This window comes from Adiantum capillus-veneris, chromosome 2, assembly GCF_014529385.1.
Source record: "Adiantum capillus-veneris isolate H3 chromosome 2, ASM1452938v2, whole genome shotgun sequence".
NCBI classification, from domain to species: domain Eukaryota; kingdom Viridiplantae; phylum Streptophyta; class Polypodiopsida; order Polypodiales; family Pteridaceae; genus Adiantum; species Adiantum capillus-veneris.
In genome coordinates this window covers 123,147,333-123,163,452 of record NC_140932.1, presented here as the reverse complement: position 1 = coordinate 123,163,452, position 16,120 = coordinate 123,147,333, and positions in this window count along the sequence as shown.

Below are 16,120 nucleotides of genomic sequence, written 5' to 3'. Positions count from 1 at the left end.
TACTAAGCTACCTTAGGTTTAACCAAAAATGGGGTTGAAAGGGTCAAATGGCTTTGTATTTACAATCTGGAAGTGCCATTGCACCCCGGCTTCTGAAACTAGAATAACTACTCATTACAAATGACGTTTATAGCCATAATCCGCAGCATTTCATAACTCGCAAAAGATAAGACTTTGGTACGAAACTTGAGTTATGTTGTGTTGTTGACCCAGCGGTCAACATTCCCCCCTTCCACGTTCATGTCGTCCCCGACATGACCTGATTTTCGATGGCGATGTGGTCTGTGCTGTCATTTTGTTGTTGTAAAGAAAGTATAGACGTTAGCCTTGGCAGTAGCCCCTAATAATAGTGCCAAAATTTTTGAAGAGCATAAACAATGGCCAAACCTTCCCTCTCGTTAGCGTTGTAATTGCGCTCAGCTTTATTGATGAGCAACCAGCTTGCATAATGAATGGACGATCCAGATTGAATGCTTTATTACTAGGTTGAGTGAGGACAACACCCACAACTGTCTGACTAGCATCATTATATACATGGAAAACTAGAGACCAATCTGGGGCTACCAAAATAGGGGCTTCAGTCATGCGTTTTTTCAGGTAAGAAAAGGCTTGGGCTTCATTTGTGGACCATTGAAATGGTACAGCAGCACTGGTCAGGCAAGTCAGGGGTTGGGTAACATCGGCATACATCCTAATGAATCGATGATGACAACCTATATGGCCTACAGGCTACAAAGCTTTGAACACCTCTAGGATTGATAGGAGGAGGTAACCTCAAGATGGTGACTATCTTCTCTGGTTCCAGTGCTAAACCTTTAACAGACACCACATGGCCCAACAGTGTGCCTTTAGTGACCAAAAATTGACATTTGTTTGAATTGAGCTTCAAACGTGCCTCTTGCATCTGAGGAAGATGATAGAGAGCTGAGCGAGGTGCTCCTTTAGATTCTCCAATGGGGTCAAACATTGAGCATCCGAAAAGGTTGAAATATTTTCCATGAATATGCGAAGATGATCCATTAGCAAGGGACAGAAGATGAGTATATTGTGCAATTGAAAGAAGGTGGAGCATTTTTGAGCCCAAAAGACATCCTGGTGTAAATACAAATACCCCGCGGAGTCACAAACACTGTTTTGATCTGATCACCTAGATAAATGCCCAACTGATTATAACCACTGAAGACATCCATGAGACTATACAATACGTGCCTTGCCACATCTTCAATCACACGCTCAGTGAATGGTGTACGGAAACCATTTGGGATAGTTACCTTGTTCAAAGCACGGTAGTCGATGCACACACAGATTTTATTGGATTGTTTCTTAGGCGCTATAACCATGGGTGATAGCCACTCAGAGTGCTCCACTGGTACAATGATCCCTGCCTCTTGCATCTTTTCTAGCTCTTTCTTGACATATTTTTGCATACTTAGGGTTGAGCTTGTAAGCTCGGAATCTGACTGGCTTAGCCCCTTCAATAGAGGGATAGTATGGACACCCAATTCTAGTGGGATTCCTTCCAAATACTTGTAAGACCATGCAAAAACATCTTTAAAGGCGTGCATAAATGAGACTACTTGATCGAGTAGCACTGGATGATCCCATAATCAAGAGGCTAAGAGGATGTGTTGAGGGTCTTCAAGGCCGCCCAGGTTGACTTCTCTGACTGGGTCAGGAGGTGTAGCTAGTGAGGGTGCGTCAAAAGATGAAGATTGAACCGCCTCTTGGAGCACCAAGACATATGGACAGGTGTCTGGTCGATGTGGAAATCACCATACTCTTCTTGCAACCATCCAGGTGGAAGCTCCTCGAAGGGTAAGTCCTCAGAGACGGATATTTCAGAGTGCATTTGCGTGGTCAGGGAGTTTGACATGGAGGAATCTAAGGGAAGAGGGGAGACACTGGTAAACTCATGCAAAGGAGATCTCTTCCCCCTCCTATAATGTGCTATAGGTGGACTGAGGCCGATGGATTCCATCAAGGGGGCAATAGAAGTATGGTTCTCAATGACTATTACACTTGCCTCTGAATGATGTTGCTCAGTGGTTTTAGCTAGAGGAGCAAGAGAAAAGGGTGTATCCTCAAGCAAGGGTGGAATAGATATCTCATAGCGTGGCATAGACGTAGTAGCCTCCAACCACTGCAATAGGTCGTCATCGGACCCATTGGGTGGGGTAGGATGCTCTAGCTCAGGGTTGGACTCCACTGACAAAGAACTATGATGAAATAATGGATCCATTCCACCTTCAAGGCGAATGGGTTTTATTGGGGCACCTGGAGTATTTATCCACATAGCATCATTCCCCCAGTCATGAAGTGCTTTCGTGTGGCATAGCCATGGTCTACCAATGAGCAAAGGAAACCCACCCTCGACTTGGGGAAGATGAACCACAACAAAGTCCAAGTCAAAGGTGAAGTCTTGTACCTACAAAGGCACCTTTTCCACTATGCCCATTGGGTAGTCGGCCAATGTAATTGTGAAGCAAGCTAGGCGGGTCGGCTGCAGGTCCAAAGCCATCATACTGATTTCAAGCATAAGATTGATGCCAGATCCCCCATCAACAACACCTGATTTTTTTTTCCTCGAATAGACACAGTTAGACAGGGACTCTTGTAATCACTGAGAGTGGTAGAGGGATATGAAATCATATACGACTCAGAAGGTTGCACTGGTAGGTGCCCGCCATAGGACCCTGCACCGAGGTACAGAGATTGAATGACTGTGAGGGTGTCACTTCGAAGATTTTCATCTAGCTTGAGCATTTCGTACAGGGAGACTTGTTAAAAGGTGTTCTTCAATATAGTTTCTGATGTATGCTTCTTACTTTGGGCAAGACTTGATATGGGACCTTGAGTTGCTGCAAATCAGCTATCGCTTCAAGGAAGGCCCAATTAATATCAAATAGCATAGAAGTCGGTCGGCTGGCACCAAGGAAGGGCTTGTCAGCTGTTGCAGATGGACGAGGTTATTGAGGAGGAACTAAAAGAGTTGGACCTTCAGGAAGATTGAGGCCTAGTGCTGCTCATTGTGCCCTAGTGAGGACACCAGTGGGCTCCTCCACTTGCTGCGCCTTATCCTTAGGGGTAATCACATGTGTAGCAGGTGATGGTTGAGGAATGGTGCTTATTGCAATCAGGTTGATCTTTGGAAATGTGAACTCTTGTTGATTTAGACTCGGGTTTGAAGATGTGCATGCTCGTTGCTTTGGAAAATCTTTGTTGTAATGATCTTTTGCCTCCGGACAATAGCGGCAAGGTGGAGATCCTTCAAGAAGGGGACACTTACTTTATTAATGTCCATACTCCCCACACCTATAGCATAGAATGGGACGATTGGATGGGTGAGGTGGGGGACAAGGTGGTCTCTGCTCTTGCTACATAGGGTTGGCAACTGAGGTGTAGAAGCTCTGAGGACCTGAGGGGGCACTAGCATGATAAAAACTTTGAGACGGAAAGGTGCTTTGCATACCTTGCATCATTTGCATAGGAGGGGTTGTCAGTAAGGGTGGCATTTCGTTTGGTTGACCATAAGGAGAAACTATATGGGATGCAAGAGCCAAGCTTTGTTGAAGCGCGGGGCGAGGATCTGTTGTAGGTGTCACAGTCCCTTCACATAGTAGCACCTACTTGTCATCATGACCGGACTTCTCACAGAAGTGACAGTAAGTTCGGAGCGGGCATTCCTACGGAGGATGCCCAGTAGAACAACAGGAAGAACACCAAACCATAGCTTAAGTCTCCTAATGAGATTTGAGCTCCTCCAGCTCATGCTTAATATTGTCCAAAGCTTCTTGATGTGGAAGCTTCTCCGGCCAAAGAGAGAATGATTTCTCCTCTTGAAGAGATCGTTGTAGGGCTTCTAGATCTCTGCGTAAAGAATTTAAAGGATCATAGGGACTTTCTAAAAAGACTGAGGTGGTCTCTACATGAGGAGAGTCGATGAACAACTTCCTAGCTCCTTCTACCCAAGTAGCAGCTGTGAGAAACTACTCTAGAGTGGCGTCAGGTTAGAGACTCTCTAGGAGTTTTTGTTGGGATGTTTTGGGAAGAGATTTCTCTACCCACTTCTTAACCATGAATTCACCTGGTTGCTGAGAAAGCTTGGCACCCAAAGAATTTGTTATGATCATGAGCTCTGCAAAAGTATCTTTGGGCTGAAGCACCACGTTAGCCAACTCATCTAGAAGCTTCTCTTGGAAGTCCCCTATTCTGAAGCTTCATAAATTGTTGTCTTAAGAGGTTTATTGCAAACTGACTGTACCATTTATCTCCTAAGCCATCCAAGGTGGATGGGAAAAGTACTAAGTAGGCGTCTTCCGGTTGAGGCCACAACCCCTGTAGAGGGAAACAAATCTCTTGGCATGGTCATCGGCATCCTTAAATGAGAGACCCTTGAAAGTTGGAAACTTGATATTCACCTTAGCCAAAACGCTAGTGAGCTCCTCCATGGCTGTTTGTGGAGGCACCTGTTGCTCAAGAGCTTGTTGTAACACCAAGAACTTTACAAGGGAAGGTGACCTGGGAGGTGAAGAACTGGTTGAGGGAATGGAGGCAGTTGCGGGGAAGGTAGGGAAAATGGGGTTGGTGGACTTCTGCTTGGCATAAAGGGTTGACGCTTCTTGTGGTAGTACTTTAGAGGACTTATTAGTGGGCTTTGTCGTTCTTTTGGCTACCTTGTATGTGTCATGCCGTAACCAGAAGCCCACCCAAGCTTGGGGCATGAAGACCTATACCTTTTTGAACACTAGTCTAGACGCCACTAGACCAATACGAGTGACCGGACCACTTAGCTAGACCTAGAGGAGAGAGGACTAGACCAGACTGAGAGACTATTAGACCAAGATGAGAGACTAGACCAACGGGTCTAGAACTAAGCAAGTCAAGGTGAACTAGACTCGAACAAGCTGAAGCAGCCCAGCCTAATCGAAACCAGCAGACTAATACAAAGACTTTAAGCCCAATAGCTCCTCCACTTGACCTTCCACGGAGTGAGACTTCGATAAGGTCCCACCGGGTGTGCCAAAAATGAGAGCACTTGTAGTGGAGATAATGCGTCATGCTCTCTATAGTGGGTGCTCCTCAATGCAATGTGCGTGAGATCTCAATCCACATAATGAAAACACAGGATACAATGAAGAACAAAGCAACAACAACAAGAGTCAATAGTGAAACCTGAACAATATGAGCATTGACTAACTCAAAGAAACCAATACAAACTCTGGCATGGCAGCACACTCAGCTCCAGAACAAAACTCATGGGTACAATGGGGGTGTTAAGGCTCAGCTATGCAGGGATGGTGAAGACGTGTTGTGTGTGAACTCAAGATACTAGACTCCAGAACATCCAACCATACAAAGAACATAATCCTATAATCCAAACCCACTATGGATATATAAAAACATGAAGATCCACCAGTGGGTGCAAAATATCCACTCCAGCTAAGCCTATCTTTGAATTGTGGTGGTGGTGCATTGGCCATGGTGTTGATTGGACCACCACCCGCATCCTTGCCATGTGTCACTGACCAAGCGAGAGTCCGGCTAGTGTGAAGCCTAGCCCAACTGTAATTAACCACCTGTCCCATGCCAATGACACTATAGCCCTGCTACTCTCTCTCTCTCTCTCTCTCTCTCTCTCTCTCTCTCTCTCTCTCTCTCTCTCTCTCTCTCTCTCTCTCTCTCTCACACACACACACACACACACACAAATCCATGCATTGTATACAACAATGAGCGACTTGAAGTGGTAGATCACTTCAAGTACCTTGGCCTTGAGGTTCCATCCAATCATAATTGGAAGGATTGTGCAATGCATCGCTTGGAAGCAGCTTATTATGAATTTGAGAACATGTGCAACGCTGGAGAGATCAAGTGTTGGGCTCTCAAAAAGTACCTCTTTGACACATTGGTGACACCGGTGCTTCTTTATGGAGTGGAGGTGTGGAGTGGAAGCCTCGGGAAGTCTACTTGGAAAGATTTTGAGAATGTTCAAAAGCGTTTTCTCACCAACTTTCTCCAAGTCAAGACACAAACACCCTACATGCTCTTACTTCTTGAGTCCGGATCGCTTCCCATTGAGGTCTTGGGCATGCAAAACGTTTGTGGAGTACTTTCTTAAGACACAACATAGCCCTTTGCATCGACTTCCTAGAATCGCATATGAAGCAAGTCAAAAGGTCCAAAAGACATGCAAGAGCAAAATACTAAGTTCGGGGTGGATGCTTGACATCAAGAAATGGTATGGAAGATGGGATGCATGTCACTTGGTCAAGGATACGTCAATCGACTCCCAAGTTAATGAGGCCTTCCTACAACACCAATGTATCACGGCTTGGGAGAAATCCGGAGGTTCTCGCTTCAGCCATTACACCACACACGTTGCCCCAACTACAAATCTCTCTTCTTCTCCAAACGAGGTAATCGAACCTATCCCTACATCCTTGAGCCCATCCCGTTGAGTGCGATCCGCACCATTGCCTCCATTCGTCTTAGCTCCCAGTCTCTATGCTACGAGACAGGACGTTGGGGCACTAGCGAGGAGTCTCATCGACTTTGCACCTTATGCCCTCGTCGAGTGTGAGAGAGTGAGTACCACACACTACTTGAGTGCTCATCTTTTGACCACATTAGGTCCTCTTTTCCCCATATATTCGACCATGAGCTCTCCCTACATACCTTCCTCTCCCAACCACGATGTGGACTCTCTATTACGATGCTCATTTCAGACATTTTTGAGCATCGAGAGTCACTTATGACCTCCACTCACACCACGTGACATGTTCATTTGGTCCCATAGGTCATATTTGACCTCCGAGGACGATAGTAGAACTATCTCTCTCTCTCTCTCTCTCTCTCTTTCTCTCTCTCTCTCTCTCTCTCTCTCTCTCTCTCACACACACACACACACACACACACACACACACACACCCATCTCTCTCATTATTGTGCATTGAAGGGGGTCGATAATATGGAACGATCTTGGAAATTTGATACATTGCATCCCCTTTTGTACCCTTACAGATTCTATCATGCAGTGCAAAAGCTGAGCACTATAGTAGCGTGTGGCACTTATATTATCAAATTTTCAGTGAGCATATTGTGCATAGTTGATGTGATTCTTGTCCATTGCCCTAGTGCCTTGTCTTGCATCAAGGGGAGTGGGAGCTAAGCCAAATGGTTGAGATAGTGCATACCATCAACAAAGGGATAGGTTCAAACATATAAGGGCAAGGATGGTTTCCTTTTTTTTAGTGAAGAACCTGGTTTTATACTTGGGGGCCATATGGGTTGTGTAATATATAAAGCATGACCCATTGGATTTCTCAGAAGCCAAAATATATTGGCGGTCATGTGTGTGTGTGCGAGAGAGAGAGAGGGGGGGGGGGGGGGGGGGGGGGGAGAGAGAGACACAGAGAGAGAGAGAGAGACACACACAAAGAGAGAGAGAGAGAGAGAGAAGGGTTGGAGAGAGGAATACAATGAGCATAATGTGCATAGTTGATGTGACTCTTTATCATTACCACAATGCCTCATCTCGCATCGAGGAAAGTGGGAGCTAAGCTGAATGAGATAGATAGAGAGAGATAGAGAGAGAGAGAGAGAGAGAGAGAGAGAGATTTTGTGTGCTTGCTTGCGTGTGTGCTTGCTTGCGTGTGTGAGAGCAAGAAATAGACAAGTAGATTCTACTATCATCCTCAAAAGTCAAAGATGGCCTATGGAACCCAAAATACAAATGATGTACAAATACAAATGATGTACTTTGTATGGGGTTGATAAGCGATTTCAAGGCTCCAAGATTGTGGTGATGAGAATTCCATCTAGAGCCCACATTGTGGCTGGCATTGGAAAGTGTGTAGGTCTAAGTCATGGTTGAAAGAGTGAGGGAAGCAAGTTCAATTGTGAGCAAACGATGAGCACTCTAGTAGTGTGTGGTACTTATAGTTTCGAACTTGTATTGAGCATAATGTGCATACTTGACATGACTCTTTTCCATTGCCCCAATGTCCCGTATCGCATCGAGGGGACTGAGAGCCAAGCCAAATGAGTGAGATAGTGTGTATCAGCGCGACAAGGGTATAGTCTCAAGTATATAAGGGTGAGTATGCTTTCTTCTTTTAGCGAAGAACATGGTTTTGTAGTTGCGGGCATTATGGGTAGTGCAATGTATGAAGTGTGACCCATTGGATTCTATCAAACCAAGCTTGAAATCTACCCCAAGATTTTGCAATTTTTAGATACATTAAACCTTTTTTCACTAACACTCTGCAGATAGGTGTGTACCTTTTTCTAAAATAAAGTTTGGACTAACATTAAGGACTCACCTCCCTTATAATGCTCAAAGGAAAGTGAGATATTTTCCTTTGAAATCTCTCTCTCTCTCTCTCTCTCTCTCTCTCTCTCTCTCTCTCTCTCTCTCTCTCTCTCTCTCTCTCTCTCTCTCTCTCTCTCTCTCTCTCTCTCTCTCACACACACACACACACACACACACACACATGCACACTTGTCTGCATAGAGTTTGCATTTAACGGTTTTTGAACGGATTAAAATTGCAAAATGTTGGGTAGATTTGAACTTGCCTTGGAGAAAATATGTGAATTGCCATGCGATTCTTTAAGTCTCTCTCTCTCTCTCTCTTCTCTCTCTCTCTCTCTCTCTCTCTCTCTCTCACACACACACACACACACACACACACACACACTGTTTGCAAAAAACCAAGGTTTGATGTATTTTATCGAGTAGATTTCGAGCTTGCCTTGTAGAAAACCTACAAAATTTCACAAGTTTGTGTAACCACCGACAATTTCTTAAGAGTTTTAACGTTCTCGTATTTTCTTCAATTAGGAAAAATATTTTAGGCAAATAAAGCATCTACACATTCAATTGCTTCCCCCCTCCCCCCACTCTCTCTCTCTTCTCTCTCTCTCTCTCTCTCTCTCTCTCTCTCTCTCTCTCTCTCTCTCTCGGTGAATGGAATCCGGAATCGGATCATAGGATGCTATGTATTGACCTCAAGTGTGGTAAAAGACCCAAGCATGTAGCCTCCAATCATGATGTGAATCATTCGTACCTATGTCTAGACTTCAAACGAGCACTTATATATGCTGATATGGTGGACCAAATGTTAAGCATGATAGAGCATCAAGAGAGCCCAACATTAGAATGCAAATGGAAAGTTTTCAAAGAAGTAATTTTCTCTTGTGTGAGGGAATTCTTTTCGGTGAAACACATGTCTTGCAAAAGATCTAAGAAAGATACCACCAAGAAGAAATGGTTCGACATGGAATGTAGTCAATCCCGAAAACACTTGCTAAGGCTAGATGCAAGCAAAGACAAGGAAGGTTACTTGGAACATTCACACACATACAAAGCACTTGTTCAAAAAAAAAGGAGAAGGTGGGAAGTCAAAAAACAACTTCTTTTAGCGCAAGAGAAAGCACATGCATGTGGCAAGTTTTGGCAAAATCTAAAAGGCAAGCGTGTTGAGAGCTTTGGTGATTTGACTCTTGAGGATATGTATACACATTCCAAGAACCTCTATGAGCAACCAAATGTTGATAAAATGGAGTGTTGTAGCTCCCTTTCGTTTATGCCTCCCTTCTTTACCATTGAAGATGTATGTTGCGCGCTTGAGAAACTTGCTACCTGTAAGGCAGGGGACCTTCAAGGTGTCAAGGCTGAAATGATTAAATGGACAAGCAAGAAAACACGATATTGGATATGCGATATGTCTCATGATTGGAGTGAAAATTGGATCAAACCTTTGCACAAAGGAGGAGATGTAAACAATGTGAACAACTATCGCACTATAATGGTTGGTTCTTTGATGGCAAAGTTATTTGGATGTATCATGGAGATGAAGATAAGTGAATGGGATGAAAATAATGGCACACATGCGCTAGGCCAAGCAGGTTTTTGAAATCATCATAGCACTATTGATCACCTTGTCACTCTTCGAGTTCTTATGGAAGCGTCTCGATTGAAAGGAAAAAAGTTGTATTGTTGCTTTGTGGATTTCAAGAAAGCTTTTGACATGGTACCGCGAGGAAATCTTTGGAGACGTATGCAAAGCCTTCAAGTGCCGAAAGAATTTATGCATGCAGTCTTTCGCATCTACCAAAAAGTGATATGTCGACTACGTATGGGAGATGGAATTTCAAAATTTTTTGCAAGCACCGTTGGTGTCAACAAGGATGCCCACTTTTCCCAACACTATTTGGGCTACTCATTGATGAATTGGAATGCATGGTTCTTGATTTTATGCAACAAGAAGTCATAGAAGAAGTTAAAATCAAAAATGCGGTGATCATGCTTTTGCTTTATGTTGATGATGTAGTGCTCTTGGCACATACCTTAGAAGATGCACAAAAGCTTATGAGTGTCTTGGAACGCTTTTGCCTACATAGTGGGCTGATCGTGAATGGATTCAAAACCAAGGTTATGCTTGTAAAGATCCTCAATGATGAAAATCCATGCATTGTATACAACAATGAGCAACTTGAAGTGGTAGATAGCTTAAGTACCTTGGCCTTGAGGTTCCATCCAATCATAGATGGAAGGATTGCGCAATGCGTCGCTTGGAAGCCGGAAATAAGGCTTATTATGCATTTGAGAACATGTGCAATGCTGGAGAGATCAAGTGTTGGGCTCTCAAAAAGTACCTCTTTGATACATTGGTGACACCGGTGCTTCTTTATGGAGTGGAAGTGTGGGGTGGTAGCATCGGGAAGTCTACTTGGAAAGAGTTTGAGAATGTCCAAAAGCGTTTTCTCACCAACTTTCTCCAAGTCAAGACACAAACACCCTACAGAGGTTCTCGCTTTAGCCATTACACCACACACATTGCCCCAAACTACAAATATCTCTTCTTCTCGGAGTGCGGTAACCAAACCCATCCCTACATCCTTGAGCCCATCCCATTGAGTGCGATCCGCACCATTGCCTCCACTCGTCTTAGCTCCCATTCTCTACGGTGTGAGACAGAACGTTGGGGCACTGGCGAGGAGTCTCATCGACTTTGCACCTTATGCCCTCGTCAACTTTGCGAGAGAGTGAGTAGCACACACTACTTGAGTACTCATCTTTTGACCACATTAGGTCCTCTTTTTCCCATATATTCAGCCATGAGCTCTCCCTACATACCTTCCTCTCCCAACCACGATGCGGAGTCTCTATTGCGACGCTCATTTCAGCCATTTTTTAGCATCGAGAGTCACTTATGACCTCCACTCACACCATGTGACATGTTTATTTGGTCCCATAGGTCATATTTGCACTCCAAGGATGATAATAGAACTATCTATCTCTCTCTCTCTCTCTCTCTCTCTCTCTCTCTCTCTCTCTCTCTCTCTCTCTCTCTCTCACACACACACACACACACACACACACACACACACACACTTATGCACTTTGCCCCCTCTCACGTTATAATCCTCTCCCCTATGCCCCCCCCACCCCTCACTTTCCCGTCTCTTCGGCCCCTCATTGCCCACTACTCTCTCTCTCTCTCTCTCTCTCTCTCTCTCTCTCTCTCTCTCTCTCTCTCTCTCTCTCTCTCTCTCTCTCTCGCTCTCGCTCTCTCTCTCTCTCTCTCTCTGGCCCCCTCCCACCCCACATTACTCCTACCCCCTGCTCTCTCTTCATCGAATTCCCCCATTAGCAATATCATTAGTGGGGAGATGGAAAACACACACACACACACACACACACACACACACACACATACAGATATACACACTTGTGTGTGTGTGTGTGTGTGCATGTGTCTATTTTCCATCTCCCTACTAGTGATATTGCTAATGTGGAAACTCTGTGAAGAGAGAGCCGGGGGGGGATATGGGGTGGGAGTGGGCAAAAGAGAGAGATGGTAGCGGGCAATAAAGGGGCCACACACACACACATAGAGAGAGATTAAATTTGGTATCCCCTCTTAGAGAACCATATATTGAAACTTGACCAAAATATACTAGAAAAGACAGTAGAAAATAGACAGAAGACAAATTTAAATTTTTTTTCTTGGTGCAACCGATTCTGGTAGGGGAACAATTGCGCCTCAGAACCCATGAAAGAATAGACCTATACCTGTCACCATCCAACACAAGCAGCCAGTTAGAACATGGGCAACCTTGATGGGAAGACAGGTATCCAAATAGTCTATTCTGCTTGTTATTGTTGTCCCATAGCCCTAAACCTCTTTACTCTCCTTATATGCATTTCGAGGGAGTTTCTTCTTTGCTTCTCTATCGGGCATGATTTGTTTTTTAACGGTGTTTTCGACAATGGGTTTGTTGGGTAGATTTTTCTCTACCAAATCTTGAGATGGTACAATAGTTGTTTTTGGTTTGCTGAGGAAGATAGATTTGCATCCTTCTGGAAAATCACGTATGGCGGAGGGATGTGGCTTTCCATTGGATAAGTAACAACTATTGCGAGTTTTAGGGCTGGCATCCTCCAAGGATGGTATATCCCCCATAGTTGGGTTTCCGATAGAAAGCATCCTACCCTATATTACAAGTTCATAAACCAGATATTATCTATTAGTGGTCTATGCTTGATGATATACTTTAAGAGTAGCTGTAGAGCACGAGGCTGAAAGCATCATTTCTCGTATAGTGTTTATATGTATATTTTTTATAAAAAAACAAAAGAGAAACTACCCAACCATTGGATAGAGTGAGAGCCTTAGAGGATAAACAGAGAGACAGATAGAGACAAAAAGAGATATAAACCTTCATTTTGGGTTTATGTTGCTGTTTATAAGATATTACCTACTACTAAATAAGAAGTACTGTATTCTGCCAAAATTTCGGCAGACTTTCATTTGTAAGAAAACTCATTTGTAAGAAGACTCATTTTTCAAAAAGTAAGCTTGCTCTCCTTGATAGGATCCTCACATGAGGTTTTTGTTTTTGATAATAATCCAGAATTACTTGACAAAGTACGTTTAATGACCCGGTTATGTCACACTTTTAACATCAAGAAACATCTTTTCTTTTTTGTCAAACTTTTGGTAGAGTTATGTTTGCAATTAGACCTATTTTTCAAAATAAACATGCCCTCCTCTCTTAGGAGCCTCACATGAGGAAAAAAACCATTTTGAAACAAATTTCCCAAAGGTTATATCAATAAGCATAAAAACAACTTACTTTCCAAGCAATTTGATCAAACCTTGAAGTATAAGACCATCCCTTTTTTCCTTTACCAATACCAATTACACAAGTTACTTTGCTTTATAAACTTAGTGTTTCTTTTTTTTTAAACCCCAATAAGCTATTATTCTAACTTTAGGCTAGACATCTCTCAGTAGACTGGAAGTCTACCTGAAAGCCTGAGGTTTTCATTTGCACAATATGTGTTGGCACTGCACCTTGTCGGTTACCCTGATGTATGGCTGCCAAAAAACATTCAATATGCCATTTGATAATAGGATGTTCATTGTTCTCTTTTATGCATAAAACATTTGATTAAGCTACATGTTGTGTATATCCAATCATTTAGCGTCAGTACATCGTATTACATCTCGGTTTAGGTTATGTAAAGCCTTATATACTAGAAAAGCAGCGTTTTTTTCATGTTATTATGAATAACCAACAAGAAACAGCCTTGTATAACATGCTTATGCAAACCAAAGAACATACAATCTCTCCCAATGTATATGGATCAACAACACTAAAAACACAGTCAAGAATGCTTCTTACAGTGTTTTAGACCCAGTATCTCGGTCTAGGTTATGCAGACCATTGTATATATATATTAAAAAAGCAGCGTTTTTCCGTTATTATGAATAACCAATCAAGAAACAATTTTGTATACCATGCTTATGCAAACCATAGAAACTGCAATCCCAATGTATATGGATCAACAATACTAAAAAACAGTCAAGAATGCTATTTATCGTGTAGTATTGCCAATGCCGTGTTCGCCTTGATGATTCTTGATTGCTTGTGTGCTGTGGTAGCATGTTGTAAAGATTTGCTGACTGTGTGTATGTGTAGCTTGTGTATGAATGACACAGGTAGTATTTCCCTCCAGTGCATGTGTGTGTGTATGACACTAGATGTCACTGTGCGATTTTGTTATTCAGGAACACAACCGATCAGCACTTCTCGCATTGTGTGTGTGTATGAGAAAAAAGGATTCGTGTGCTATTTTGCTACTGTATGTTCTCCTCATTTTATACACTCAGCCTAGCGCGGCGTCTTTACGCCCACCATGTGTATAATCCATCTGCTCAATCCATTTTTAAGCCTTGCGCAAATCGGTGTAGCTACCGAGTTTTAAAGAGTTAGTCTATTTTAAGCCTTGCCCAAATCGGTGTAGCTGCCAAGTTTTAAAGAGTTAGGTTAAGTTACATGCAAGAGATAGAGAGAGAGAGAGAGAGAGAGAGAGAGAGAGAGAGAGAGAGAGAGAGAGAGAAAGATATACAGACATTAAAGAGGGCGGCAATCTTACCATTCAAGAGCGTTAACATCTAGAATTGTTTTGCAAAGGATCTCCTAGATAGAGAGCTAGAACCTAGGGAAAAGGGGAGAGCGAGAAAAAACTTGTTACTAAACCCATTGTACTGTATAGAGAGAGAGAGAGAGAGAGAGTTTGGGCCATAGAAAAATATGTGGGTTAAAACCGATGGTGCTGCTTTCAAAGCTAAATTCCTGGATTCAGGAGATAGAGATAGAGATAAATAGATAGAGAGAGAGAGAGAGAGAGAGAGAGAGAGAGAGATGTAGCAAAAGAGATATATTTGTCAAGACCACTTGATCTTTTGTCACTAATTTACAAATACTTGTGGATTTTTGGGCATACTTGCTCAACAAGGGTTACAACATCCGGGATGGTGGGGGTTTTAAAAAAAAACATTGGTGCTACTCTTATTGCTAACCTCCGTGATTCGGGGAGAGAGAGAGAGAGAGAGAGAGAGAGAGAGAGAGAGAGAGAGAGAGAGAGAGAGAGAGAGAGAGAGAGAGAGAGAGAGACCCACCCCCAACCTTGGAAGTATGCCCACTTGGTGAGGGATAGCCCACCATGTGGACACATCCCCGCCAATGATTTAATTTTTGAGTTGTCTAAAGTTATGACTTTCTAATTATACCTTCTCAAGTGATCTGTTCATTTTGAGAATGTAGCAATCTTTCCTTTACTTTCCAAAATCTGGTGTTTTTTTAGAATATAATTTATCCAATAGTGAACAGTATTCATGACTATACGAACCATCCAACCCATGATTAATATTGTAACACATTTAGGGGACAAGTTGTTTTGCCTTGATTATTATTTAGGAAACAGAACTTATGTACATATGTCATGGTACTCGTTCCATTTTCCAAAGAAATCGAAGGGGTATACACCAAATTCTTATTTGAACCAAAAAGTCATTACATCTTGATATCATATGAGATAAAAAGACGCCATCATGTTGTGTGCTAAAGTGGTATGTCTACCCGCCATTCTTCCTTTTCACTGTGTGTCCTCGCTTTGTTGGTTACTATCCTGCATTCAAAGTAGTTGTTTCGGAGATATTTGTCGCAATGCTCCCATAATTATGCACATCTTGTTGTATTTCCCATTTGTTTAATATATTTGTCAAAGATTTGACCTTGAATCTGATACCATGGAAGTTACCTTTTAATAGAAACTGTGTGGTTAGTGTTTTGATGCGGGTTTTTTTTTTAACCGTTAGAAGTAAACATAAAGCTCACTCGTTGTAAATCATTAAATGCTGTAACTACACATGAAACTTTATAAATGATGGGTAAGACCTGTGATACACACACTTTGTATGCTAATTCTGTAGGGCGATTGTTGGCTGCTTGTATGAAGGATACTTGGTGTCCTGGTAATGTGTTTTTTTTCCATGATGTTTCCGTCTATATTCCCCAATGAAAGGTCTTTGTAGTATTATATTTGTGTTCAAATATGTAGAACCAAACTTGGTATGAGTTGGTTTAACTGAAATGATATCCAATGGATATATAGTAAAGGGGTCCTCAGGGAACAAAGGTTTGTTGTGATTCATGCATTGTGTAATATATGTGTTATTCACGAATAGTAGATCATCCATACATCGATTAGAATGTAAAAACGCTAAAAGCATGTCAGATTCTTTGAGTCTGGATAATTTTCTAAA